Source organism: Furipterus horrens, unplaced genomic scaffold, assembly GCF_987537825.1.
Source record: "Furipterus horrens unplaced genomic scaffold, mFurHor1.1.pri manual_scaffold_17, whole genome shotgun sequence".
Taxonomy (NCBI): Eukaryota; Metazoa; Chordata; class Mammalia; order Chiroptera; family Furipteridae; genus Furipterus; species Furipterus horrens.
This window is the reverse complement of record NW_028327187.1, coordinates 37150210-37177472: the sequence shown is the minus strand read 5'-3', so window position 1 is coordinate 37177472 and position 27263 is coordinate 37150210.

Below are 27263 nucleotides of genomic sequence, written 5' to 3'. Positions count from 1 at the left end.
TAATTGTAAGCAGTATATTTTGATTTTCTTTTTTTTTAAATTCAGTTTTGTAAGATTGTATGTTTCTAGCAATTTAGCCATTTCTTCCAGATTGTTTAATGTGTTGGCATGTAGTTGTTCATAATATTTTCTTATAATGCTTTGTCTTTTTATGGTATCAGTTGTTATATCTCCTCTTTCATTTCTGATACTAATTGCCTCTCTTTTTTTCTTGATGAAGCTGGTTAAAATTTACCAATCTTGTTTGAAACACAGCTCTTAATTTCATTGCTCTATTGTATTGTTCTTTTTAGACTCTATTTCATTTATTTTTGCTCAGGTTCTTTATAATTTCCTTCCTTCTACTCACTTTGAGTTTTGATTGTTGTTTTTTTTCTAGCTCCATTTGATGTAACATTTGATTGTTTTTAATTGTTATTCTGTTACAGTTGTCCCAATTTTTCCCTTTTTGTCTGCCTTCATGTATCCTACCACCCACTCCCACAGTCAGTTCCCACATGGTTGTCCATGTCCATGGGTTATTCATACATGTTCTTTGTGTAGTCCCTTCCCCTTTATTCCAGCATTATCCCTCTCCCCACTCTGCTCTGGCCACATTCAGTCTGTTCCAAGTTTCCATGCCTATGGTTCTATTTTGTTTGTTAGTTTATTTTGTTCATTAGATTCCTGTTAAAGAAGATTTTTCTTGTTTCTTGAGTTAGGCCTGTAATGCTATGAATTTCTCTCTTAGGACTGCTTTTGCTGTGTTCCATAAATTTTGGGTTGTTGTGTTCTTATTTTAATTTGTCAAGGTGTTTTTAATTTCATACTTGATTCCACTGTTAACTCATTTATTGCTTGGTAACATGTTATTTAGCCTCCATATGTTGGGCTTTTAAGTTTTTTTTTTTCTTGTAATTTTATAGTTTCATACCATTGTGGTCAGAGAAGATGCTTGATATGATATTAATATTTTTGAATTTATTAAGACATGTTTTGTGTTCCAACATGTGGTCTAACCTAGAAAATGTTCTCTGTGTTTTTTTTTCAGGCTGGTGAAATTCTTAGTTAGCTCCTTGTAGTTTCCTTGGAGTTCTTTGTTGTTTTCTTTGAGCTCACTGAGCTCATTGAGCTTCCCTATAATTTCATGTCTGATAGTTTGCTTTCCTCTATTTCATTTAGCACTCTTTCTGGGAATTCCTCCTTCCCTTTCGATGGGGGATTGTTTCTCTGTCTCCCCATTTTTGTGACTGTTCTTATTTGTTGCTGCTTCTTACATTGATCTGCACTTCCTGGATCTGCCCCTGTGGCGTCAGATCGTGTACCATTCTGGGCCTAGACAGCCTATTGGAGACTACCAGAGACCTTCTGCCTTTGTTTTTCCTTTAGTTGTTAATCTATTCAATCTGTGATCAGCCCCAAGGCTTAAGCACTGAGGGTGGGGCTTTTGCTTCTGCTCAGGCTGATGCCTCTTGGAGGGGAATGGTGTGCCTGCAGGATGGGGAATGAGTCAGCACTGAGACCCAGTTGGGTGCTCCCTCAGTTCTCTCCTCAAAAACACTGCCCCAAACTCTGCCCAAGGGTTTCTAGTCCTCTCAGCCCTCCCTGTGCTTGAGCCCAGGGTAAGTGGGTGCCAAAATATATTTGGACATGATCCGTTCAAGAGCTCTTTGTCTCCAGCTGTTTCTTTCAGGCCAGCAAAAAATGCTGTGCCTTTTCACTTTTCACAGTTGGATGCTGTTTTACTTTCCGCTGTGTTGCTGTAGGCTGGGGTTTTAGACCCTGCCTTTCTCAGGGGGAATCCCCGACTGCTGAGCTGTGTCTCAGTCCCTTCAGCTGCCACCCATGGGAGCCCAGTCAGCCCCTCGTGTCTCCACACTTTCTACCAATCATGCTGTAATGAAGTGGCCCTTTCTGTCTCTTTGTGGCTACAAGACTTCTCTCCAGCTACTGTTCAGTTGGTTATTCCACATGATTTCTCCACTGTTAAGTTGTAATTTAAGATTGGTCCTACGAGGAGGTTAGTGTAGCTTCCACTTACTCCTCCACCATCTTGGATCTTTTGCAACTTAACTTTTCAGAGGATTCTAAGCAGCTAGTTGATAGCTTATCAGTCTGATTATCCATTAGAAGTGTTAGGGGAGGTTTGTCCCTTTTTACTGGACAGAGGTTACTGTCTCCCTAAGCCAAAATCATGTGTTTTCCATCCGTTATATGGAACTGTTCATAAGTTCTGAAGGTAGATATTGATGTTCTCATCTAGGATTAGAAAAAAGATTTAACCAAGGAAAACTTCTATTGGAAAAAGAGTTAGAGAGTGCAGTGAGTCCTTTCTATATCTTCTCCTCATTCCAGTGGGAATTTCTTCTATGGGAAAGAAAAAAATAGACTAGTTAGATAGATACCTATAGCAGGGCTAAGCATGGGTTCCAAAGGGTAAAGAGGAAAGATTGGGAAATTTCAGAAAATTAACATTTCTGGTCCAAAGGACACTTTGTAAATTACCCAACAAAAAGAAATCAAACCAGAGGATTAGCATTTAGTCCTACTTGGTTTCTTGCTGAAATGGAATTACCGGAATTTGAATGTATATTTTTATGTGAATTCTATTCTTTGAGTCACTTTCATCATTTCAAATTTAACAGGGAAAGCCTCTCAAAATGTCATAGACATTCTTGCCTTCATTCAAGGTTCCGTGGAATGGACACTAACAATAGCACTAGGACTAATAGTTAATATTTATTGAGAGCTTATTATAATCACATTTTTCTAAATGGGTTTTTAGTAACAGCTTAACTGAGATATAATTCACATACCATACAATTTACCCATTTAAAATGTACAATTCAATGACTTTTAGTATATTCACAGTTATTTAGCTGTCAACACAAGTTTTAAAACATCTTCATCAAACCAAAAATAAATTCTGTACCTTTAGCTATCATCTTTCAATTCTGCCATCCTTCCTAGCTCTGGGCAACAACTAGTCCATTTTCTGTCTCTATAGATTTTCCTATTCTAGACATTTCATATAAATGGAATAATATACTATGTGGTCTTATATGTCTAGCTTCTTTCATGTAGCATCATATTTTCCAAGTTAAGCCATGTTGTAGCAGGTATCAGTACTTCATTTTATTTTTAGTGTCAAATAATATTCCATTGTATGGATATACCATATTTTCTTCATACATTCATCAGTTGATGGACATTTGTTTTTTTTCTACCTTTTGGTTATTTTGAATAGTGCCGGTCATTTACATACCAGTTTTTGTTTGAACACCTATTTTCAATTATTTTGTGTAGATACCTAGGAATATAATTGCTAGATAAAATGGTAATTCTGTGTTGGACTCATTGAGGAACAGCCAAGATGTTCTATAGTGTCTGCACTATTTTACAGTCCTACCAGCAATATATGAGGGTTTCCAGTTTTCCACATCATTGTCAACCCTTGCTCTTTTCTTTCTTTTTCTTTTTTATTATGGCCATCCTAGTGGATGAAGCACTACGGTATCTCCTTGTTTAGATTACATTTCTCTGATGTTGAGCATCTTTCATGTGCCTAGTGGTCACTTGCATATCTTCTTTGGAAGAATATCTGTTCAGATCCTTTATCCCCTTTTAAAAATTTGATTATCAATCTTTTTATTATTGAGTTTGTAAGAGTTCTTTACATATTCTAGATACAAGTCTCGGATCAGATAAATGATTTACAAATATTTTCATCCATTCTGTGTGTTATTTTTTCACTTTCTTGTTGGTGTCCTTTGAGGAACAAACATTTTTGGTTTTGAGAAATCCAATTGATTTTTTCTTTTGTTGCTTATGCTTTTGGTATTATATGTAAGAAACCGTTGCCAAATCTAAGGTTATAGAAATCTACTTTAAAAATTTTTTATTTTTAAAATTTTTATTGACTTTTTTTTGGTGACATTGGTTTATAAAATTATATAGGTTTCAGGTGTACAACTGTATAATGCATCATTTGTATATTGTATTGTGTGTTCATCATTCAAAGTCTAGTATCCTTTCATCAACATTTATTTCCCCTTTACCGTCTTCTACTTATTCCCACCCACCTTTCCTCCGGTAATCACCATACTGTTGTTCGTATCTATGAGTGTTTTTTCTTTGCTTAATTTTAAGATTTTCTTTTTAGAGTTTTAAAGTTTTAGCTCTTAATTTAGGTTTTTGAGTTAATTTTTTTGCTGGTGTATGTTAGGGTTTTAAATTCATTGTTTGCATGTAGATATCCAGTTGTCCTAGCATCTCTTTCTTAAAAAGATTAATTTTCCTCCCCTTAACTGTCTTGGCACCCTTATCAAAAATGAATTGACTATTAAATGTAAGTGCTTATTTTTTTATTTTTTAAATTATCCCCATCCGAGGATATGCTTGTTGATTTTAGAATGAGGGGAAGGAAGGGAGAGAGAGGGTGGTGGGGGGAAACCACTGTGAAAAACATCATTGGTTGCCTCTCATACATGCCCCTACCAGGGACCAGCTGGCATCCTAGATATGTGCCCTGACCCAGAATTGAACCCATGACCTTTTGGTTTATAGGACAATGCTCCAATGAACTGAACCACACCAGCCAGGGCAACTGTTCATTTCTTAACTCTTAATTTTATTTCATTGATCTACACATCTATCATTATATCAGCACCACACTATCTTGATTATTGTTTCTCTGTAGGGCATCTTGAAATTGGGGAGTGTGACTCCTCTAACTTTGTTCCTTTTTTTAAAGATTGTTTTGATTATTCTGGCTTTTGTACAATTCCATATGAATTTTAGAATCATCTTATTTATTTCTAATAAGCCAGCTAGCACTTCATTTTAAAAAATAATTCATTGACTTTTTGTATTAGATTTTTTAGAGTTGTCAGTCATCACCACTATCTAATTTTAGGGCTTTTATAACACTCCACCCCCCCAAAAAAGAAACTCATACCCATTAGCAATCCCTTCCCTTTTATAGTCTCCCTTTCTACCCTTCCTTTTCCAGACCCTGTCCATTCTCGTATCATCAATCTACTTTCTGTTATAACTGTTCCTCGATGGTTATATCTATTCTGCATGTTTTAGGTAGATTGAATCATACGGTATCTAGTATTTTGGATATACTTACTGTTATTCAGACTGATGATTGTATTCTGTTGCTTTTGGTGAAATGTTCTGAAAATGTAAACTAAATCCATCTGCTATATTGTGTCACTAAGGCTGCTTATTTCCTTATTGATTTTCTGTCTAGAAGATTTATTAATTGATGTCAGTGGGGTGTTGAAATCTACTGTGGTTGTATTACTGTTGATCTCTCCTTTTATGTCTATCTATATTCGCTTTATATATTTAGGTACTCCTATGTTGGGTTTTTAAATGTTTACAAAGGTTAAATCCTTTTGTTATATTTATCCCTTTATTATTACATAATGTCCTCCTTTGTTTCTTGTTTATAGCCTTTGTTTTAAAGTGTATTTTGTTTGATATATGTATTGCTACTGCTATTTTTTTATTTGCATTTGCATGAAATATCACTTTCATTCCTTACTTTCATTCTGTGTGTCTTTAGTTTGAGGTAGGCTCTTGTAGACAGCCTATATATGGGTCTTATCCATTCAGCTAACCTATGTCTTTTGATTGGAGTATTTAAGCCCCTCTCTTCTCCCCCCCTTCTTCCCCTACTTCTTCCCCCAACCTCCTTTTTCTTCTTCTTAGCCCTTCAATATTTCTTTTAATACTGATTGGTGTAATGAACTCCTTTAGTTTTTACTTGGCTTGGAAGCTCTTTATTTCTCCTTCAATTTTAAATGGTAGACTCACTGGGTAAATTAGTCTTGGTTGTAAGGTCCTTGCTTTTTATCAGTCTGAGTATTTCATGCTAATCACATCTGGCCTAAAGTGTTTCTGTTGAGATATAAGGTGACAGTTTTATGGGAGCTGCCTGGTAGGTAACTAATTGTCTCTCTCTTGCTGTTTTTAAGATTCTCTCTTTGTCTTTCACTGTTGCCATTTTAATTATTTTGTTTCTTGGTGTGGTTACTTTTGTTGGATCTTGCTGTGCTTCCTGGGCTTCTGTGTCTCTTTCCTTTGTCAGGTTAATAAAAGTCAGTCATTATTTCTTTAAATAAATTGTCAATTCCTTGTTCTCTCTGTTCTCTTTCTGGTACCCCTATGATGTGGATATTTTTTTGCATCCTATTGTTCCAGAAGTACCTTAAACTATCTTTGTTTTTTAAATTTATTTTTCCTTTTGCTGCTGTGATTAGAAGTTTTCCACTACCTTGTCTTCAAATCACTGACTTGATCCTGTGCTTCATCTAACCTACTCTTGATTTCTTCTAATATATTCTTTTCAGTTATTGTAGTCTTTATTTCTTACTAGTTTTTAAAATGTTTCTATGTTCTATTTTTATGCTTAATAACTTTTTGTAGAAGTTCTCATTGAGCCCATTTATTCTTCCCCTAAATTCCTTGAGCATCCTTATATCCATTAAACTCTGTATCTGGAAGATTGCTTGCCCCCATTTCATTTAGTTCTTTTTCTGGGGAATTCTCTTTGACAGCCCAAGTTTGGCAGGGTAGGGCTGCCTCAAATCAAGAGGTGAAATGGCCCCTTCCCCAAAGCCACTGAAGTCCATTTCTGATATCCCCTGGGTCTTCCCAGACCTCTATATCCACTGTCTAGGCAGCTGACTCCTCTGCAGGACATGGTCAGCAGGACGGGGCCACAGGGAGTTGATAAGGTGGGTCTATTTTATTTCCCCAGTCAGATGCCTTATGGAAAGGAGAGGTCCGCCCACAAAGCCACTGTCAATCTTCCAGTGTTTTCCACAGCCTCCCTCAGACTGCCCCCTGAAGTTCACATAGTGAATAAGCATTCTAAAATGGTAAGACCAGGCATACCCTTCTCAATAAAAAGCATGAGGGATGGAGGTCTTGTGCTTTTCTCCTCTAGAGGGAATGGCTGTCTCCCTTACCTCCCAGACAAAATACAGTATCCTGGCTGTTGTCTCTTCAGCTTTTTCCCTGGAACCACACAACACAGTCTTGCCTCACATGACTCTCATCAACATTATCCGTCCTCCCCCAGAGCCAAGGGTGAGTGGCTATGCACTTTATTTTGTGCACTAGCCCTTTAAGAGGGTTTCTGTCTCTAGCAGATTCCTGTCTCTTCCTGGCAAACAGTATCTACTGATATTCATAGCCAGCTCTTTGTAGCCCTGGTGCTCTTGACTGTGTAGCCTTGCTTATGGTTGAGGCCCCACATTTTTCAGGGGGAATCTTTGCAGCTGAAATATCCCTCCAGAATCTCAGCCACCACCCATGGGAGAGGGGTCAATCCTTTTCCCCTTCCTACCAGTATCAATGTGGTTTCTTCTGTAAATCCTTGGTTATAAGACTCTGTTCAGTTAGTCTTTAGTTGGTTATTCAGGTTGTTTCATATTTTAGTTGTAATTCAAGTATGATATTAGGAAAAAGTGAGATAACTCCCTCCTACTCTGCCACCATCTTAGATGCTTTCTTGTATTTTTTAGTCATTTTTCATAAATTTTATTTTTTAGAAATTTTATTATTTCACATTATCTAATTTGTTGAAATACAATTATTCATATTATTTCTTGATGATTATTTTTACTTCTATATGTGCCCTCTTTCATTCCTGATTTTAGTGATTTGACTTTATTTTTCTGGGTTAATCTAGCCAAAAGTTGGTCGTTAATATTGATCTTTTCAAAGAACCAACTTAAATGTTTTTCTACATTGTTTTTCTATTTTTAAATTTATTTTTTTTTCAGTATTTAAAATTTTTGTTAAATTTAATTTATCGGGGTGACATTGGCTAATACAATTGTATAAGTTTAAAGCATACGATTCTATAATATATCATTTGTATATTATATTGTGTGTTCACCAACCCAAATCAAGTCTCCTTCCATCAATATTTATTCCTCTTTTACCCTCTTCTATGTCTCTAAATTCCTCCTTTCTTTATGGTAATCACCATATTTGTTGTCTGTGTTTATGAGGGCTTTTTAAAAATCCCTTTGCCTTTTTCATGCAGCCCCCCAAACCTCTTCCTTTCTGATAGCTGTAAGTCTGCTTTCTCTATCTATGAGTCTGTTTTTATTTTGTGTGTTAGTTTGTTCATTCAGTTTCACATACAAGTCAAATCATATGGTACTTGTCTTTCTCTGACTCTCTTATTTTACTTAGCATAATACTCTTCAGGTTCATCTAGGCTATTGTAAAAGGTAAGATTTCTTTCCTTTTTGTATGTCTGAGTAGTAAATGTAAATGTACCACAGCCTTTTTATCCATTCATCTACTGACAGGCATCTTGGCTATTGTGAATAACCCTGCAATGATCATAGGGATGTGCATATTCTTTCAAATTAGTGTTTTGGAGTTCTTAGGATATGTTCCCAGAAGTGGAATTGCTGGACACAGTTATTGTACTATTTGTTAAGCTTTATTGAGATATAATTGATATTAAAAATCTGAATGCATTTAATGTATACATTTTGATGAGTTTGATAATATTCCTATCCCAGTGATACTATCACCACAATTAAGGTACTAAGCATATCCACAATCTCCAAAATTTCTTTGTGTTATTGTTTCTGTGTAGTAAGAACACTTAACATGAGATTTATACTCTTACCATATGTTGAAGTGCTCAGTACTTTATCATCAACTATAGCTGCAAAGTTGTTCAGCAGATCTCTGGTACTTATTCATGTTGCATGACTTAAACTTTATACCTGTTGAGCAGGAATTGCCCATTTTTTCCTTCCTGATAGACCCTGAAAACTGGCATCCTACTTTTCCACAGTGTCTATTGTTTATTGTATCTTGAATATTGTGAATATTATTTTTGTGTGTCTATTTATACATGTCTTTTTATAAACAGTGATGAATATTTTTCTGAGAAGCAGTGGAGGGAGTTGTATGCTGTTTATATCTTTTTGAATCTTTTAAAAATGCTTTATAAAAAGGAAAATCCCTGGCTGCTCTGGCTCAGTGGATTGAGTGTCGGCCTGTGAGCCAAGTGTTGCTGGTTTGATTCCCAGTCAGGGCACATGACTAGGTTGCACGTCAGGTCCCCAGTTGGGGGTGCGAGTGAGAGGCAACCACACAGTGATGTTTCTCCCACTTTCTTTCTCCTGTCCCCCTCTCTCTAAAAATAAATAAATAAAACAAAACAAATAAATAATTTCAAAAAAAAACAACAAAAAAAACAAAAATGCTTTCTTATTGTAGCTCTAGAGTAGTATCAATATCTCCTAGTACCAATTTTGTTTGTGACCTTCATTGCATTCATACTGAACACCTTGGCTGTTCAATGAGGTCTCTCTCTCTTCTGATTACTGAGAAATCAAACACTTCTTAGTTTTATATGAACAATAGTAGCTGTTCTGCTTAACTCCTCAATAGTTATCCTTTACCAGATATTTGCTCTTTGCCTGACTTTACAACATTTTATCCTGTGGTTGTTCAGCTTAGTGTTTTCTAAAGATGCAAGGGGACACTTATAAAGATTTTTAGAGTTATTTTCTTGGTTTTTAATTTTTTCAGTATTTTCTCCCAAGTTTACAGATGACTCAGCCTCCCTGGATTTTGAGCTTATTCTCCTTCTATCAGGAAATAGTTTATGGATCTGGACTTTGTTGCAGATATACTTAATATCAGTTCATATTTAGAGTGAGAAATATATTCTTTTATGACTTCCTAAATCATAACCAAAAGTATCTCATTTAGCATTTATATATTTTTATAGTTCAAATATTTTTCTCCACCCCATCTACCTCCCATACAAATTCTGGAAAGACATGCACACCTATGACTTTATATGCTTTTATATGAAAAGATACTTTTCAATGTGCTTTTCTACAGGTAATTCACCTCACCAAAGAGGCATCATTTTAGGGAGAAAAAAATTTAGCTACTTGTTTAATTAAAAATAACTCTTACCCAAAGTAAAATATTGCCATTCAGATTGAGGTAATAAGTGATAAGTTATTAGTGCCGGGAATAAATACTCAAAGTCTGGTATTTATCATTGTTTCCCTTTAATTTCTGAACTGACAAGTGATAATTGCTCAGGCAATTAAAATAATTAGAAAAATGTGGAGGCACAAAAGGAAAGGGCTCTTAGAAGTGCAATTTAAATGCATAAGGAGAGATTCACATATGTTTTCTGTACCTTATCCTGGAATTGACTAATTACCAGGTGCTTTTTAGTGGTTTAATGATTGATAAATCACATGCCATCTCAGTTCTCTTTGAGAACAAGGCCCATTGAAAGCACACTTACCTAATAATGTAGGTGTAGTTTTAAAAAAGAACTCTGGAGATCTTGAGATTTATATTTTATAAGGGTCTTGTTAATAAAGGATGGTTTCCAGAACCCACATTTGTTCAATATTTTGTGAAATTTAATGTGGGCTTTTTGGGGGGATGGGAGGAATATATTATTTAATGCCATTGAAGCAGAGCTGCCTCCAATGCCCCAACTCAGTTGGAAACTACTCTGTCCAGCAGAGGTTTCATGACCACGGCAGAACAAATCTATCCAGGATACTGTATTTTGTCTGGGAGGTAAGGGAGACAGCCATTCCCTCTAGAGGAGAAAAGCACAAGACCTCCATCCCTCATGCTTTTTATTGAGAAGGGTATGCCTGGTCTTACCATTTTAGAATGCTTATTCACTATGTGAACTTCAGGGGGCAGTCTGAGGGAGGCTGTGGAAAACACTGGAAGATTGACAGTGGCTTTGTGAGAAAAATGACAGTTTCTGTGAAGAATATAATATTGCTAGGTAAAACAGGCCAACCTTAATTTAGAGAGAATACACCTTAAAATCAATCAAAGAGGGAATTAACTGTGAGAACCACTTTGGTGTTTGTATGCACATCAAACACTTAAGATACTCCATATTCTGATGGGAAAGTGACAGCTGGGATTGATATCAGAGACTGATGATACTAATTTTTAAGGTGAGAACATCTCAGATGTAAATATATGGTATATATTTTTACAGTTTTGAAAATTTGTTCTATTAGGCATGACTTATTTAGTTCAGGTATATGTTCTATTAAGTTATACATTCAGAATATTGCAGTAGACTACTGACAGTTGTATGAACTAATAACAAATTATTTATCTCAGCCACTCTTTTAATTGAACTAAATTAAATTAATTTTCTAAATTAAAATTTGCCTTCATTACATAGAATTTTCTTTTTCCTCACAGAAACTCATTTATCACATTAGACTCCTGTCATTCAGGATATGAAATACTTATGCACACAGTGCTTATTTATCTACTGTTTGTGCATAGGGGAACTTAAATGAGTCTAACTCATAGCAAAATTTAGAATGCTATGAGATTTGAAAGGAGATTATTCAGTGAATTTTGACAAGAGAGTGTTTTATTTAAAATGATGCTAGCTGATACTATGGTCAGCAACAATAATTTAGAGAGATTCTTGAATGTCATAAGCTGGGAGGCTTATTTCAAAATAAATTAATATGTCATTCTAATTTCTATTACTTAAATGTGATAAATGATACCAAATAAATGACTTTTATTTGATAAATAACTCTCCTAAACGATATTTAGAAAATTTTAGAATAATACTAGTCAATCAAGAATAATTATTGGCTCTTCACTTTGATTATGTTAGTTATGTTATTAAACATAAACAGTTATTGAATGTGTGTGCAGATCACATGAAAAGTTACAGAGAACACTTACTAAGCATTATGGAATAAGTGTGTTGTCTGTGAGTAGACAGAAGGCATTGTTCCTATTCAAGAAGTGAGTGCAAATGAATACAGTATAAAAATTACGTGTGTGTCCACACAGAGCAAAGGAGTGATCTGAGTAGGGTAAGCTTAACTAGAGAAGCTACCAATTTGGTTGACATATAAGTTAAAAAAATTTTCAGCCTCAATAGGTGTATCCCATAAATAGAACTGTTTTGAAGTATCACCAGAATGCTCTTTCTGTTCAAAAAGGCAATTAACTTGCCTTTTACCTACTCAAATACCCTTTCAGGTACATGAATGGATTCTCAGCATACTTTCTCACAAGATTATTATGAATTCTTTATATTTTGAATTTTAAAAATTCTATTACATGTAACACTTCCTGGTTCAAAGACCAAAGTAGACTGCTAGTGATTATCTCAAGGGAAGAGAGAAGTCTAAAATAGATTAGTGTCATCTAACTTCTCCTTAATCACAACCAAGGGACTGGAATAAGAGTTGTTGCACTGTGAAGACATGAATATTGAAAACCATACCATGGGATTATATCCTCTACCATTATTCCCAATCATACCTACTACCCTTCATGCAGATATAGGTCTTTAAATTTTTAAAAATCTTGGCTAAAAGTTGCATTGGTTTGGGACCAGGGTTATGGAAATGTTTTGAGTTAGAATATGGTTTTAAAATCTGTAATTTGTGATATTAAGGTAAAACAAAACTTCTCAAATGCCTTTGGCAGCAAAAGCCCAGCTAAGCAGTTACGTATGTGGATTTAGATAGATCTTAATTTTGTATAAACTTTGCTATGAAATATGCTCTGTTATCTGGTATGTTTTTCTGATTATCTTTATTAGAGCTAAAAATGGTTCTGGTATCATTTTGGAAGTAAGGGATAACATATAGCAAGTCCAAAAATTATGTCCTCATTTACAGTTCAGTATCAAAAGCAATGTGTTAATTTAAATTACACTTTGTACCTAATCAGAAGCCTTTTCTATGAAAGAGCTTGATTTAGTTCAGCTTGCTGAAATTAATCCTGAAGACATTTTTAGAATTCAAACCTGCTCATGTGTTTTAAATGTATTTTTATTTTTTAAAGCGGTTGATACTTTCAAAATAATGCACAACCTGCAAGCTAAGTGAGTAGATGATAAACATATGTAGTTGAGGGGTAAACAGAAGATATTTTTTGGTAAGTTATTACCTTTATTTTATAATTTATTTAATTATAATTTTATGTAAATTATTTTTTTACTTTATGTTTTTTATTTAATTTATTGGTGTAACATTGCTTAATAAAATTTAGAGAGAGGACCCAAATAAATAAAATCAGAAATGAAAAAGGAGACTTAACAACTGACACCAAAGTAATACAAAAGATTGTAAGAAAATATTATGAAAAACTATATGCCAATAAATTGAACAACCTGTTCAAATGGATAAATTCCTAAAAATATACAATTTTCCCAAACTGAATCAGGAAGAATCAGGAAATGTGGACAGACAGATTACAACTAGTGAAATTGAATCAGTAATCAGAAAACTCTCAATGAACAGAAGTCCTGAACCAGATGGCTTCACAGGTGTGTGTGTGCGGGTGTGTGTGTGGCAGTGGATGGAAGTGGAAGAGGGTATAGGGGTGATAAATGGTGATGGAAAAATAAAACAAAAATTATTTTAAAATAATAATGAAGAAATAAAAATTAAAAAAACAAAGAACTAACACCTATCCTTCTCAGACTATTCCAAAAAATTCAAGAGGAGGGAAAACCTTAAAATATTTTCTAATTATTCTTCCCTGTTGTGATTCCCTATGCCAAGCAGACTCTCTGTTAGGAATAGTAATCCACATGTATGCCTTTTAAAGGGTTATAGTAAGAAGGTCATTAATTTTTCATAAGACTTTAAATAGCCATGATGGCATACTGGAATATAACTGGGTTGAGATTTCTTTTCACACTATTTTTTGAACAGAAACTCTTTCAAGCAAGGAACTCTTACAGAATCTCCTATGAAGTTGTTGGTCAGGTGCTTCTATGAATAAATAATTCATTCATAACCTGTCCGTCCACAATAAACCCTTAAGGCTGGTTTAAATGATTGTGCAATAACTGTCCAATATGAAGGTTTAAAAAGTGGCATAGTGTATTTGTACTTTTAAGCTACAATGGGCAATGTCATAGAATCTGGGGTACAAGAATAATATATGGAAGTTGCTCTTTGATTTCTAGTGAAGCTGTTAGCCACCAGAATTTGCAGAAAGACAGAGAGAAAAAATTGGGCCTCAATTGGTGATAGTTTATACCTAGGCATTAGGTACAGTCAATGTTAACACTGAAAGGGAAAAAAGTTTCAATTAGGTTGAGTTAGGTATATGTTTATAATAACCTTCACCCTTAGATTAATGTAGACATAACTCGGGATCTGGTTAATCTATTTTAAATATACCTATATGTATAATTTGTATATGTATAATTTTATATATTCTCATTTAATAACTTGCCACCTATGCTCAAATATGTTCATACGTTTGTGTGTATGTGTATATATAAATATAATATTTTATATATAAATATTTATGGGTAGACTTCTGGCCATGATGGAGGCCTAGACATACACACTGGGTCTCGCTCAACTAAGAAGGAATACAACTACTTCAAAACTAGAGACAAGCAGAAGTTCCAGAAAATTGAGCTGCATGGAAGTCCCACAAAGTTATAAAGAAGAAATACTCATCCAGACAGGTAAGAGGGGCAGAGCCTGGGTGGAGAGGATGTGGTGTGGTGGTGGCAGCAGCCAAGGCAGTGGCAGGCTGGCAGAAAGGGCAGTCAAATTTTTAAAAAAGTTAAGAGGGACAGCAGAGAAGCACTCCCAGTACCAGATAAGACTGCACAGCTCACAGTTTCAGCACCAGGGACAATAAAGCCTCATTGCTTCTGACTGTGCAAAGCAGTGGGGGTTGGGGCAGAGGCAGAAACCGCCGGGGTCTCGGCAGAGTCCACTAGTTTAAAGGCCCCCCATGGTCCTAGAACATTTGTAGACACACCCATTCTGGGAACAATGGCCAGGACAACAGCTAGAGAGGTACTGGTCCCATACGAAAGTGGAAGAAGTGCCTGGAAAAGGGGTGAATGCGGAACAAGCAGCCTTGTTCCCTCTCAGACACTTCCCCCCCCACACACAATACCACAACGTGGTGAAATAGGTTGTCATAATGATGAATACCTAAGGCACCGCCGCTTACAACATAACAGGTACAACAGCTCTACCTAAGACACAGAGGTAAACAAACACAGGAGCCTGTCAGGATGAGGAGACAGAGAAGTATGGCCCAAAAGAGGGAATGGGTCAAGGTTCCAGAGGGAGAACTAAGCTATGAGGAGATAGCCAACCAAACAAATGAGGAAAGAGCCAACCTAATAGATGCAGAGTTCAAAACACTGGTGATAAAAATCCTCACAGACTTTACAGATATGCTTAAGTATGGCAAACGTATAAGGGAAGAAGTGAAGGCTATGCAAAATGAAGTGAAGGAAAATCCACACAAAACCTATGGTGAAGAGATGAAAACTGGGGTTCAAATCAATGATCTGGAATGTAAGGAAGAAAGAAGAAATAGTCAATCAGTACAAAATGAGGAAACAAGAATTCAAAAAAAAAATGAGAAAAGGCTTGGGAAACTCTGGGGCAACCTTAAACATGCCAACATCTGAACCATATGGGTACCAGAAGGAGAAGAGGAAGAGCAAGAAATCGAAAGCTTATGTGAAAAAATAATGAAGGAAAACTTCCCAATTTTGGTGAAAGAAATAGACACATAAGTCCAGGAACCACAGAGAGTCCCAAACAATCTAGACCCAAAGTGGACCACACCTAGACACGTCATCATTAAAATGCCGAAAGTTAAAGAGAGAATCTTAAAAGCAGCAAGAGAAAAGAAGAGAGTTACCTACAAAGGGGTGCCTGTAAGGCTATCAGCTGATTTCTCAAAAGATACTTTGCAGGCAAGAAGAAACTGGCAAGAAGTATTCAAGGTGATGAAAAGCAAGGACCTACAACCAAGACTACTCTATCCAGCAAAGCTATCATTTAGAATGGAAGGGCAGATAAAGTGCTTCCCAGGCAAGGTAAAGCTAAAGGAGCTCATCATCACTAAGCCATTATTATATGAAATGTTAAAGGGACTTATTTAAGAAAAATATCAACACTATGAACATTAGACTGACAACAAACACAACTATCCACAACTGAATCTAAAAAATAAAAACAAAAACAAACTAAGCAAATAACCAGAACAGGAACAGAATCATAGGTGTGGGGATCATTTGCAGGGTTATCTGCTGGGTGGGGGAAGAAGAAGAAATGGGAAAATGGTGCAGGGATTAAGAAGCATAATTGGTTGGTACAAAATAGGGAAAGTTAAGAATAGTATAGGAAAGGGTGAAGTCAAAAAACTTATATGCATAACTCATGGACATGAACTAAGGGAGCTGGGATTGCTGGAGGGAAGGGGGGTACTGGGAAGAGGGGAGCAAAGGAAAAGAAATTGGGACTACTGTAACAACATAATAAAATATACTTAAACGAAAAACACTTATATGTAAAATTTTTTTCAGAATGAAATACAGTAATTTTATATAGTAATATTATGGAATTGTAGCAACCATTTGAAAGGGGAAATTGATTATGTTGCTTACTTGATATGAAGTTTTCACTTTTTTAATTGATTAATATTTCCTCTGCTACGTAACAAAACTCATGAGATGTAATTTCAGGATTTAAATATCCTATTCATCTATGAGAATAGGGATGACACTGTTCACTACCTTCTTTGAAGCACTTATCTATTTTGGTTTCTTCTCTTAATTCTTTTTTTTTCTTTAATGTTCTTCATATACAGTTATTATTTATATATTTCATAAGGTTTTTGTTTCTTAGACTTCTACCTGTAACTCTAATGGATTCTATCCTTTCTACCTTCATCTATCTGTTTTAGTGATTTGAATTATTTACTCTATTTAATGACCCATATGTCTAAATGTCACCCTTGTGGTTAATTCTGGACATACATTTCAGACTGATTTCTATTTCTATCTCTTTGATGGATAAATTTGTGGAGCTCAAACTCAATATGTATAAAGAAAAATATATCATTGCTTATCCAAACTTGTTCTTAATCTCATACATTGTCTCTGTGATTTCACCATTTGTTCAGTTACCACATATTAAAAATATAGTCATATTTAATTACATTTTTTATCTTTTTTCCTTCCACAAACAGAATTATTCACAAAGTCTAACCTATTTTTCCTTGAAATATTTTTTCAATTTTATTTTATATTCTAATTATATCATTCTAATTTTTTTCATCCATTCACTTCCCACCTATGCCTAAAACTTTTTAAAATGTTAATGTCTGGAAACCTATCTCAAGGACCTAACTCAAACCTGTCTCCCTAGTAGAAGACTGTTTTCTCTATGTTTTTTTTTTTTTTACTTGCTTGTGCCCTTGCTAAGTAACTCCACCTGTTCTTTTTCCTGCTAGATCTTAAGTTCTAAGATGTAGAGGCCATGTCATATTTGTTTCCCATTGGGCCCAATACACTGCTGGTGTGGAATAGGTACTATATAAATGTTTGCTTTAATGAATTCAACTCAGAAATTTTTAATTATAGTTAATTATTGCTTTGAACAAATTGGGCTTTGTTTTCTGTGGATGGAATTATATCAGAAGTTATTTGGGAAATATATATTTTCCTATGATAAAATGAAATGGAATAGTTTTATGTCTTGTTTATTTAAAGGTTTACTTATATTTTATTTTTCTCTTTTATTTTGTTTGTTTTATTTGAATTGACTCTCACCAAAAAGGAGAAAGCAATATCTCTTTATAAGTGATTATTATTGTATATCCTACATACATGGCAACAACAAAGTAACTGAAATCTCACCAAAGTACTGAGGTCCTAGGGTCAGGATTTTGTTCTGAAATTTCAAAAGTGCATCTTTTTGTAAAATCTATTGACAAAGGACATCAATTAGATAGCCCTCTTTCAAAGGACATCAGTGTAGGTAGCACTATAAACTAATGTACTGGCCTTTGAGTGAATTATTTTCTTTATAATTTTTAAAGATTTTATTTATTTTTAGAGAGAGGGGAAGGGAGGGAGAAATAGAGGGAGAGAAACATGTTTTTGTGAGAGAAACATAGATTGGTTGTCTCTCGCACGCCCACAGTTGGGAACCTGACCCATAACCCAGGCGTGTGCCCTGACCAGGAATCGAACCAGCAATCTTTCAGTTCGCAGGCTGGAGCTCAATGTACTGAGACACACCAGCAAGGGCTGAGTGCATTTTTAATGAGTGGGGTAATGTTTAACTGGACTGCTAATAGATTTACTTTTATGTAACTTTACCCAGTGTTTATAAACTGAAAAATCTCAAAGTACTCGTTATTATTATTGCACTACAATTGTTTATTTCCTTCTTTTCCTCTATATTACAGTTTTCCCCAGCATTCTCTCTTTTCAGAGGGAAAGGCATTCTGAAATGAGTTTAAAGACTGAGATCTCAAAAAAGCCACAGATCCAACTTGGTGCTGTGACAATTATCTATCAAAAATTAAATAGTGAAACACTTCAGAAAAATGTACAATGCTTAATGCTATTCACATTTTCAAACAGCAAGAACAACACAGACACTTTGATTTAAAAAATTTTTTTCTCGTATAAAATATTTTATTTTATTTTATTTACCTTTTTTATTGTTGTTCTTTTACAGTATTCCCAATTATTCCCCTACTGCTCTCCCTTGCCCAGTCCCCCACTCCCACAGTCAATCCACACCCTGTTGTCCATGTCCATGGGTCATTCATACATGTTCCTTGACTAGGCCCTTCTCCTTCTTTCTCCCCTTATATCCCTCCCTGCTCCCCTCTTGTCCCTGTCAGTCTGTTCCTTGTTTCCATGCCTCTGGTTCTACCTTGCGTGTTTGTTTTATTTATTAGGTTCCTCTTATAGGTGAGATCATATGGTATTTATCTTTCAGTGACTGGCTTATTTCACTTAGCATAATACTCTCCAGTTCCATCCATGCTGTTGTGAAAGGTAGGAGTTCCTTCTTTCTGCTGCATAGCATTCCATTGTGTAAAAGTACCACAATTTTTTGATCCACTCATTTACTGATGGGCACTTAGGATGTTTCCAGCACTTGGCTATTGTAAATAATGCAGCTATGAATGTAGGGGTGCATAGATTCTTTTGAATTGATATTTCAGGATTCTTGGGGTATTATCCTAGCAGTGGAACTGCAGGATAAAAAGGAAGCTCCACTTTTGTTTTCTGAGGAAATTTCGTAGTTTTTCATAGTGGCTACACCAGTCTGCATTCCCACAAACAAGGCACTAGTGTTCCCTTTTCTCCACATCCTTGCCAGCATTTGTTGCTTATTGATTTGTTTATGATGGCCATTCTGGCCAGCATGAGGTGGTATCTCATTGTGATTTTAATTTGCACCTCTCTGATGGCTAGTGATATTGAGCATCCTTTCATATGCCTATGGGCTCTCTGTATGTCCTCCTTGGAGAAATGTCTTTTCAGGTCCTGTGCCCATATTTTAATTGGATTGTTTTTCTTCCTGGTGTTGAGTCATATGACTTCTTTATATATTTTGGACATCAAACCCTTGTCTAAGATATCATTGGCAAATATGTTTTCCCATACATTTGGTTCCCTTTTCATTTTGATGATGTTTTATTTAGCCGTGCAGATGTTTTTTAATTTGATGTTGTCCCACTTGTTTATTCTTTCCCTGGAGGATGTATGGCAGTAATACTCCTGTGTGGGATATCTGAAATTTTACTGCCTATGTTTTCCTCTAGGACTTTTATGGTGACATGACTTATGCTTTAAATCTTTTATCCATTTTAAGTTTATTCCGGTCTATGGTGTAAGTTGATGATCCAGTTTTATTTTTTTACATGTACCATTCTAGTTCTCCCAATACCATTAGGTGAAGAGGCTCTTTTTTCACTCCATTTTATGCTCCTGCCCCCTTTGTCAAATATTAATTGACTATAGAGACATGGGTTTATTTCTGTGCTCTCTATTCTGTTCCAGTGATCTATGTGTCTCTTCTTATGCCAGCACCAGACAGTATTGATTACAATGGCCTTGTAATATAGCTTGATATCAGGTATTGTGATCCCTCCTACTTTGTTATTCTTTCTCAAGATTGCTGAGGCTATTTGGGGTCATTTTTCGATCTTCTTATGGATGAGTTGGCCATTAACATTAGCAATGTCAATGTTATATAACCTAATGCTTTTGGTATCATATTCCAATAAATTAGTATTCCCAATAGTATTTAAAAGTATATTTTGTAAGGATGAATGCATTATTTGCTCCTAAAAACAATAGGAGGCTGTAACTGGTATGGCTCAGTGGATTGAGTGCCAGCCTGCAAACTAAAGGGTTGCCAGTTCAATTCCCATTCAGGACACATGCCTGGGTTGTGGACCAGCTCCCCAGTTGGGGGCTTCAAAGAGGCAGCCACACATTGGTGTTTCTCTCCCTTTCTTTCTCCCTCCCTTCCCCTCTATTTAAAAATAAATAAATAAAATCTTAAAAAATAAAGTTATAAAAAAACAATAGGAGGAACATAGGGAGAGATGAAGGGGAGAGAGAGAGAGCAAGAAGCAAAAAGAAAAGGAGAAGGAGGAGGAATAAATGAAACAAACAAGTAAACATGTACTGATAAAAAATAGTTAATCTAAAAAGGCACAGATCACTGCCTGGAATAGAACAGTAAGTTTATAGTACCTCAGAGGTCTCACATCTCTTGGAACTGCTGTGATATATGATCTAGCAGTACCTACACTTACATCTTAGAGAGCCTACTCATACAGTTTGCTGAATAAGCAGTGGATCACATGATTTTCTCCTCTGGCCATACTTAATTGAACCAGGGGCAGACACATGATCCAGGAAGAACAATTCATATTTTCTGTGGTAAGAATTTGGAATTGTGGTACAATGATTCTAGTTTATTTGTGTTGGTTCCTTAAACTGAGAAGAACTAAACTCAGTGACTGAGGTTACTATTCTGGTTCAACCATGTTTGGGTCATATTTATGAAAAACTTGAGCAAAATGTCTTCAAAGAAAGAGAAATCTGAAGCATATCTCAGAGAGAAGGGGAGACACAAGCTCATGTAGCTCTAGAGATAGAAAGAGAATGATTAGAGCTTCTGTCAACTTTTTAGTTCCTGGTTCCATTGCATCATGTAGGCCAATTACATTTCTTGCCATTGCATTCTGTACCTGTATTAGTCAGTTTGGCCTGCTATCACAAAATGCAATAGTCTGAGTTGCTTAAATAACAGGAATTTACTTTCTCAAAATTCTAGAAGCTGAAATTCCTAAATCAGGGTGTCAGTATGGTTGGTAGAGTTCTCTTCCTGGTTGTATAAAAGCCATCTTCTTGCTGTGTAATCACATGGAAGAGAGAGAGAGAGAGCTCTGGTGTCTCCTCTTCTTATAAGGATACTAGTCCCATGCACTCACCTCTTCCCCCATGAATTGATCTGAACTAAGTTATCTTCCAAAGGCCCCATTTCAAATACCATCACATTGTGGGGTAGAGCTTCAGAATATAAATTTATGGGAAATGTGATTTTATCCATAGCAGCATCCTTGCAAAACAGGCATATCCTCATTTTCATGTTTAAGGAAATGGTTTCAGAATCTGAATTATAATCAATTTCCCTGGTGATTCTAATTCTTCTTGTTTATGCATCATGGTTTGAGAAACTCTGTGCTAAAGTAATGTGAAAAGTTGATTTAAGGAATCAAGATCAGCAAATAAAACATTACAGAAGGGCTGGCTGGAAATAAGGGAGAAGTCCACAATAAGGAACAAGGCAATAGCTAGAATACAGCAGGAGCATAGGTTGGATAAAGTGAGATACTGAAGTGTATATAACTTATTATGATATGTGTGGGGGTACATAAGGTTATCAGACTATCCTAAATATACAGGGTTGCAGAAATATGCCAGCATTATGCAGCTCTGATCTCTCATTTCTTGGAGTTTATCTAAAGCAAACACTTATGGCTAAAACTTCATTCATTATATGACATGAATTCACATAAACTAATCAGAAATAAAAAAAATCATTCTTTTTTTAAATTTATTTTTTGGTTTTTCTTTTTTTTTAAATTAAATTTTTTTATTTTTATTTTTTGGTTTCTCAATTACACTTGTCCCATTTGTCCCCCATAGCTCCCCCGACCCAGCCTAGCCTTCTCCCGCAATCATATCCCTCCCCGTTGTCCATGTCCATGAGTCATCCATACACGTTCCTTGACTAGACCCTTCCCTTACTTATCCCTCTTCTCTCCCTCCCCCCTCACCACTATTGAATACTATTCTACTCTTTGTCCTATTTAGTTCCTTTGTTTGTGTTGTTCTTAGTTTCCTGTATTAGGTGATATCATATGGTATTTTGCTTTCTTTGCCTGGCTTATTTCACTAAGCATAATTCTCTCTAGTTCCATCCATGTTGTTGCAAATGGCAGGAGTTCCTTCTTTCTTTCTGCTACATTGTATTCCACTGTGTAAATGTACCATCATTTTTTGATCCACTCATCTACAGATGGGCACTTAGAATGTTTCTAGCACTTAGCTATTGTAAACAGTGCTGCTATGAACACAGGGGTGCATACGTTTTTTGAAATAGGGTTTTAGGATTTTTCGGGTATAGTCCTAGCAGTGGAATCGCTGGTTCAAAAGGTAGTTCCATTTTTAGTTTTTTGAGGTAATTCCATACTGTTTTCCATAGTGGCTGCACCAGTCTGCATTCCCACCAACAGTGCAGTAGGGTTCCCGTTTCTCCACATCCTCACCAGCACTTGTTGTTTGTTGATTTGTTGATTATGGCCATTCTGACTGATGTAAAGTAGTATCTCATTGTGGTTTTTATTTGCATCTCTCTGATGGCTAATCATGTTGAGCATTTTTTCATGTGTTTATGAACCTTCTTTATGTCCTCTTCAGAGAAGTGTTTATTCAGTTCCTTTGCCCATTTTTTAATTGAATTGTATGTTTTCTTGATGTTGAGTCGTATAAGCTCTTTATATGTTTTGGAGATCAGTCCCCTGTCTGTGATATCATTGGCAAATATGTTTTCCCATATGGTTGGTTTCCTTTTCATCTTGCTGATGTTTTCTTTTGCTGAGCAGAAACTCTTTAGTTTGATGTGGTCCCATTTGTTTATTTTTTCCTTTATTTCTCTTGCCTTAGAGATGTATCTATGAAGATATTGTTACATGGGATATCTGAAATTTTTCTGCCTATGTTTTCCTCTAGGACTTTTATGGTGTCATGGTTTACATTTAAGTCTTTCATCCATCTTGAGTTCATTCTCATGTGTGGTGTAAGTTGGTGGTCTAGTTTCATTTTTTGCACGTCCCTGTCTAGATCTCCCAGCACCATTTGTTAAAGAAGCTCTTCTCACTCCATTTTATGTTCCTTCTTCCTTTATCAAATATTAGTTTACGGTAGAGGCCTGGGTTTATTTCTGGACTTTCTATTCTGTTTCACTGATCTATATGTTTGTTCTTATGCCAGTATCAGACTGTTTTGATCACAGTGACTTTGTAGTATTGTTTGCTGTCTGGCACTGTGGTTCCTCCTGCTGTGTTCTTCTGTCTCAAGATTGCTTTTGCTATTCGGGGTCTTTTTTTTTGTTTCATATGAATTGTTGGAGTATTTGTTCTAGGTCTGTGAAATATGTCATTGGTATTTTAATAGAGATTGCATTGAATCTGTAAACTGCTTTGGGTAGTATGGCCATTTTGATGATGTTGATTCTTCCCATCCAAGAACATGGTATTTGCTTCCATTTATTTGTATCTTCCTTAATTTCTTTCTTCAATGTAGCGTAATTTTCAGAGTACATGTCTTTTATCTTTTTGGTTCAGTTTACTCCGAGGTACTTTATTTTTCTTGTTGCTATAGTAAATGATATTTTCTTTTCTGTCTGTCTCTGATATTTTATTGTTGGTGTACAGAAATGCCTTAGATTTCTGTATATTTATTTTATACCCTGCTATTTTGCCAAATTCACTTATTATATCGAGTAGTCTTTTAGTGGAGTTTATAGTGTTTTCTAGGTGTATTATCATGTCATTTGCATATAATGATAGTTTTATTTCGTCTTTCCAAATTTGGATGCCTTTTATTTCTTTTTCTTGTCTGATTGCTGTGGCCAGGACTTTCAACACTATATTGAATTGGAGTGGAGAGAGTGGACAGCTTTGTCTAGTTCCTGATTTCAGGGGGAATGCTTTCAGTTTTTGTCCATTGAGTATGATGTTGGCTTCAGGCTTCTCATATATAGCCTTAATTATGTTAAGGTATGGTCCCTCTATTCTCATTTTGCTTAGTTTTCATCATAAATGGGTGTTGTACTTTATCAAATACTTTTTTTTGCATCTATTGATATGATCATGTGTTTTTTGTCTTTCATTTTGTTTAGATGATATTATATTTATTGATTTGCGAATATTAAAGCATGCTTGCATCCTTGGGATGAATTGCACTTGCTGGTGGTGTATAATCTTTTTAATGTATTGCTGGATCCTGTTTGCCAATATTTTGTTGAGGATTTTAACATCTATGTTCATCAGTGATATTGGCCTGTAGTTTTCTTTCTTTGTTGTGTCTTGACCTGGTTGTGGGATTAGGGTAACACTGGCTTCATTGAAAGAGATTGGGATTTTTCCCTCTTCCTGGATTTTCTGGAATAGTTCGAGGAGGGTAGGAGTTAGTTCTTCCCTAAATGTTTTGTAAAATTCGCCTCTGAAGCCATCTGGTCCAGGGCTTTTATGTGCAGGGAAATTTTTTATTACTGTTTTAATTTCACTTTGTTATTGGTCTGTTGAGATTTTCTACTTCTTCTTGATTCAGTTTTAGAAGGTTATATGTTTCTAGAAATTTGTCCATTTCTCCTAGGTTGTCAAATTTCTTGCCATACAGTTGTTTGTAGTAATTTCTTACAATACTTTGTATTTCTGTGGTATCAGTGGTGATTTCTCCTCTTTCATTTCTGATTTTGTTTATTTGGGTCTTCTCTCTTTTTTTCTTGATGAGCCTGGCTAGAGGATTGTCGATTTTGTTTATTTTTTTGAAGAACTAGCTCCTAATTTTGTTGATCTTTGAATTGTTTGTTTAGTCTCTATATCATTAAATTCTTCTCTGATCTTGATTATTTCCTTCCTTGTTCTGGCCCTAGGCTGTGTTTGTTGTTGTTGTTCTAGTTCTTGTGGTTTTAGGATTAGATTTTTTATTTCAAATTCTTCTATCCTTCTCAAGTATGCCTGTGTTGCTATGAACTTCCCTCTTAGGACTGCTTTTGCTGTGTCCCATAGGTTTTGGGCTGTTGTGTGTTCATTATCATTAGTTTCCAGAAATTTCTTGATTTCCTCTTTGATGTCATTGTTAACCCATTCATTATTTAATAGCATGGTATTCATTCTCCATGAGTTTGGGTGTCTTTGAATTTTTTCTCTGAGGTTGATTTTTAGTTTCAAGGCATTTTGGTCCGAAAAGGTGCTTAATAGAATTTCAATTTTCTTGAATTCATTGAGGCTTGTTTTGTGTCCTATCATGTGGTCTATCTTTGAAAATGTCTCATGTGCATTTGAAAAGAATGTATATTTTGTTTCTTTGGGGTGAAAAGTTCTATATATATCAGTTAAGTCCATGTGGTTTAGTGTGTTCTTCAATGCCTATATATCCTTGGTGTTTTATTGCTTCGAAGATCTGTCTATTGTTGATAATGGAGTGTTGAAGTCCCCTACTATGAGTGTGTTGCTGTTAATATCCTTCTTGTGGTCTTCTAGTATTTTCTTTATGTATTTGGTTGCTCCTATGTTGGGTGCATATACGTTTATCAGTGTTATATCTTCTTGATGGATTGTTCCTTTAAGTCTTATGAAATGTCCTTCTTTGTCTCTTTTTATTGTCCTTTCTTTGAAATCATTTTTGTTTAATATGGGGACTGCTACCCCAGCTTTTTTTACCGGTCTGTTTGCTTGGAATATTTTTTTATATCCCTTTACTTTCAGTCTATGTATATCTTTTGTTTTGAGGTGGGTTTCTTGTAGACAGCAATATGTAGGTCCTGTTTTCTTATCCATTCCGTATCCCTATGTCTTTTAATTGGAGCATTTAATTCATTTACATTTAAGGTTATTATTGACATTTATTTATTTATTTCCCTTTGTACCTCTGTTTATCTCCTCTTTTTTTTTTTTTCTTAAGACATTCCGTTTAGCATCTCTTGCAATGCTGGTTTGGTGGAGATGTGTATTTTTAGTCTTCCTTTGTCTGAGAAACTCCTTATTTCACCTTCCATTTTCAATGAGAGCCTTCCTGGGTAGAGTATTCTTGGTTGTAGGCCTTTGTTTTTCATTGCTTGAAATATTTTTGACCATTCCCTTCTGGCTTGTACTGTTTCTGTTGAGAAATCGGTCGATAACCTTATTGGAGCTCCCTTTTATATTATTTGCTCTTTTTCTCTTGTTGCTTTCAGGATTCTGTCTTTGTCTTTGAATGTTGCCATTTTAATTTTGATGTGCCTTGGAGTGGGTTTTTTTTGGGGGGGTTCCTCTTCATTGGAACTCTCTGTGCTTGCTGAACTTGCATAACTTTTTCTCTCATCAGGTTCGGAAAATTTTCTGTCACTATTTCTTTTATTAGTTTTTCTATTCCTTGTTCCTCTTCTTTCTCTTTAATTCCAATGACTCTGATGTCGTTTTTTTCTCATGCTATCCTGTAATTCCCTTACATCTTCTTTGTACTTTTTCAATCTTTTTTTCATTTTGTTGTCTGGGAATTTTTTTCTACATTATCTTCTAGCTCACTAATCCGATCCTCTGCTTTGTTTAGTCCGGTTTTGACTGATTCTACTGTGTTTTTCAGTTCAGAGATTGAATTCTTCATTTCTTCCTGGTTATTGTTGATAGTTTCTATGTCTTTTTTAATGCTGCTTTAGTTCTCTGCAAGTTCCCTGTAATTTTCTTGGAGCTGTTGGTAACTTCCTTGGAGGTTGTCATAGTTGTTTTTGAGGTTGTCAAGTATATTGAGCTTCTTCACCACCATTGTTTTGAATTCCGTGTCTAATTTTCAGCTATGTCTATTCCATCTACCTCTCTTTCTGGGAATTCCTCTTTTCTTTTCATTGAGAGGTTGTGTCTGTGTCTTACCATGTTGGATTCTCCTTGTTTGTTTTTGTTTTTTGGGTTTGTCTGTTTTGACTTCCCACCTTTGTGGTATGAGATTCTTTATAGGAGATCTGGGGGTTTCAGTGGTGCAGTCTCTTTTATCTCCTGAGCCTGATGTTCTTGGGGTAACCGTTATGTAGTTTGTTTATGCTGTCTGGTCATATTTCAGATGCTTCTTGTTAGGATCTTCCTTCTGTCTAGTTGATTGAGAGTCACTC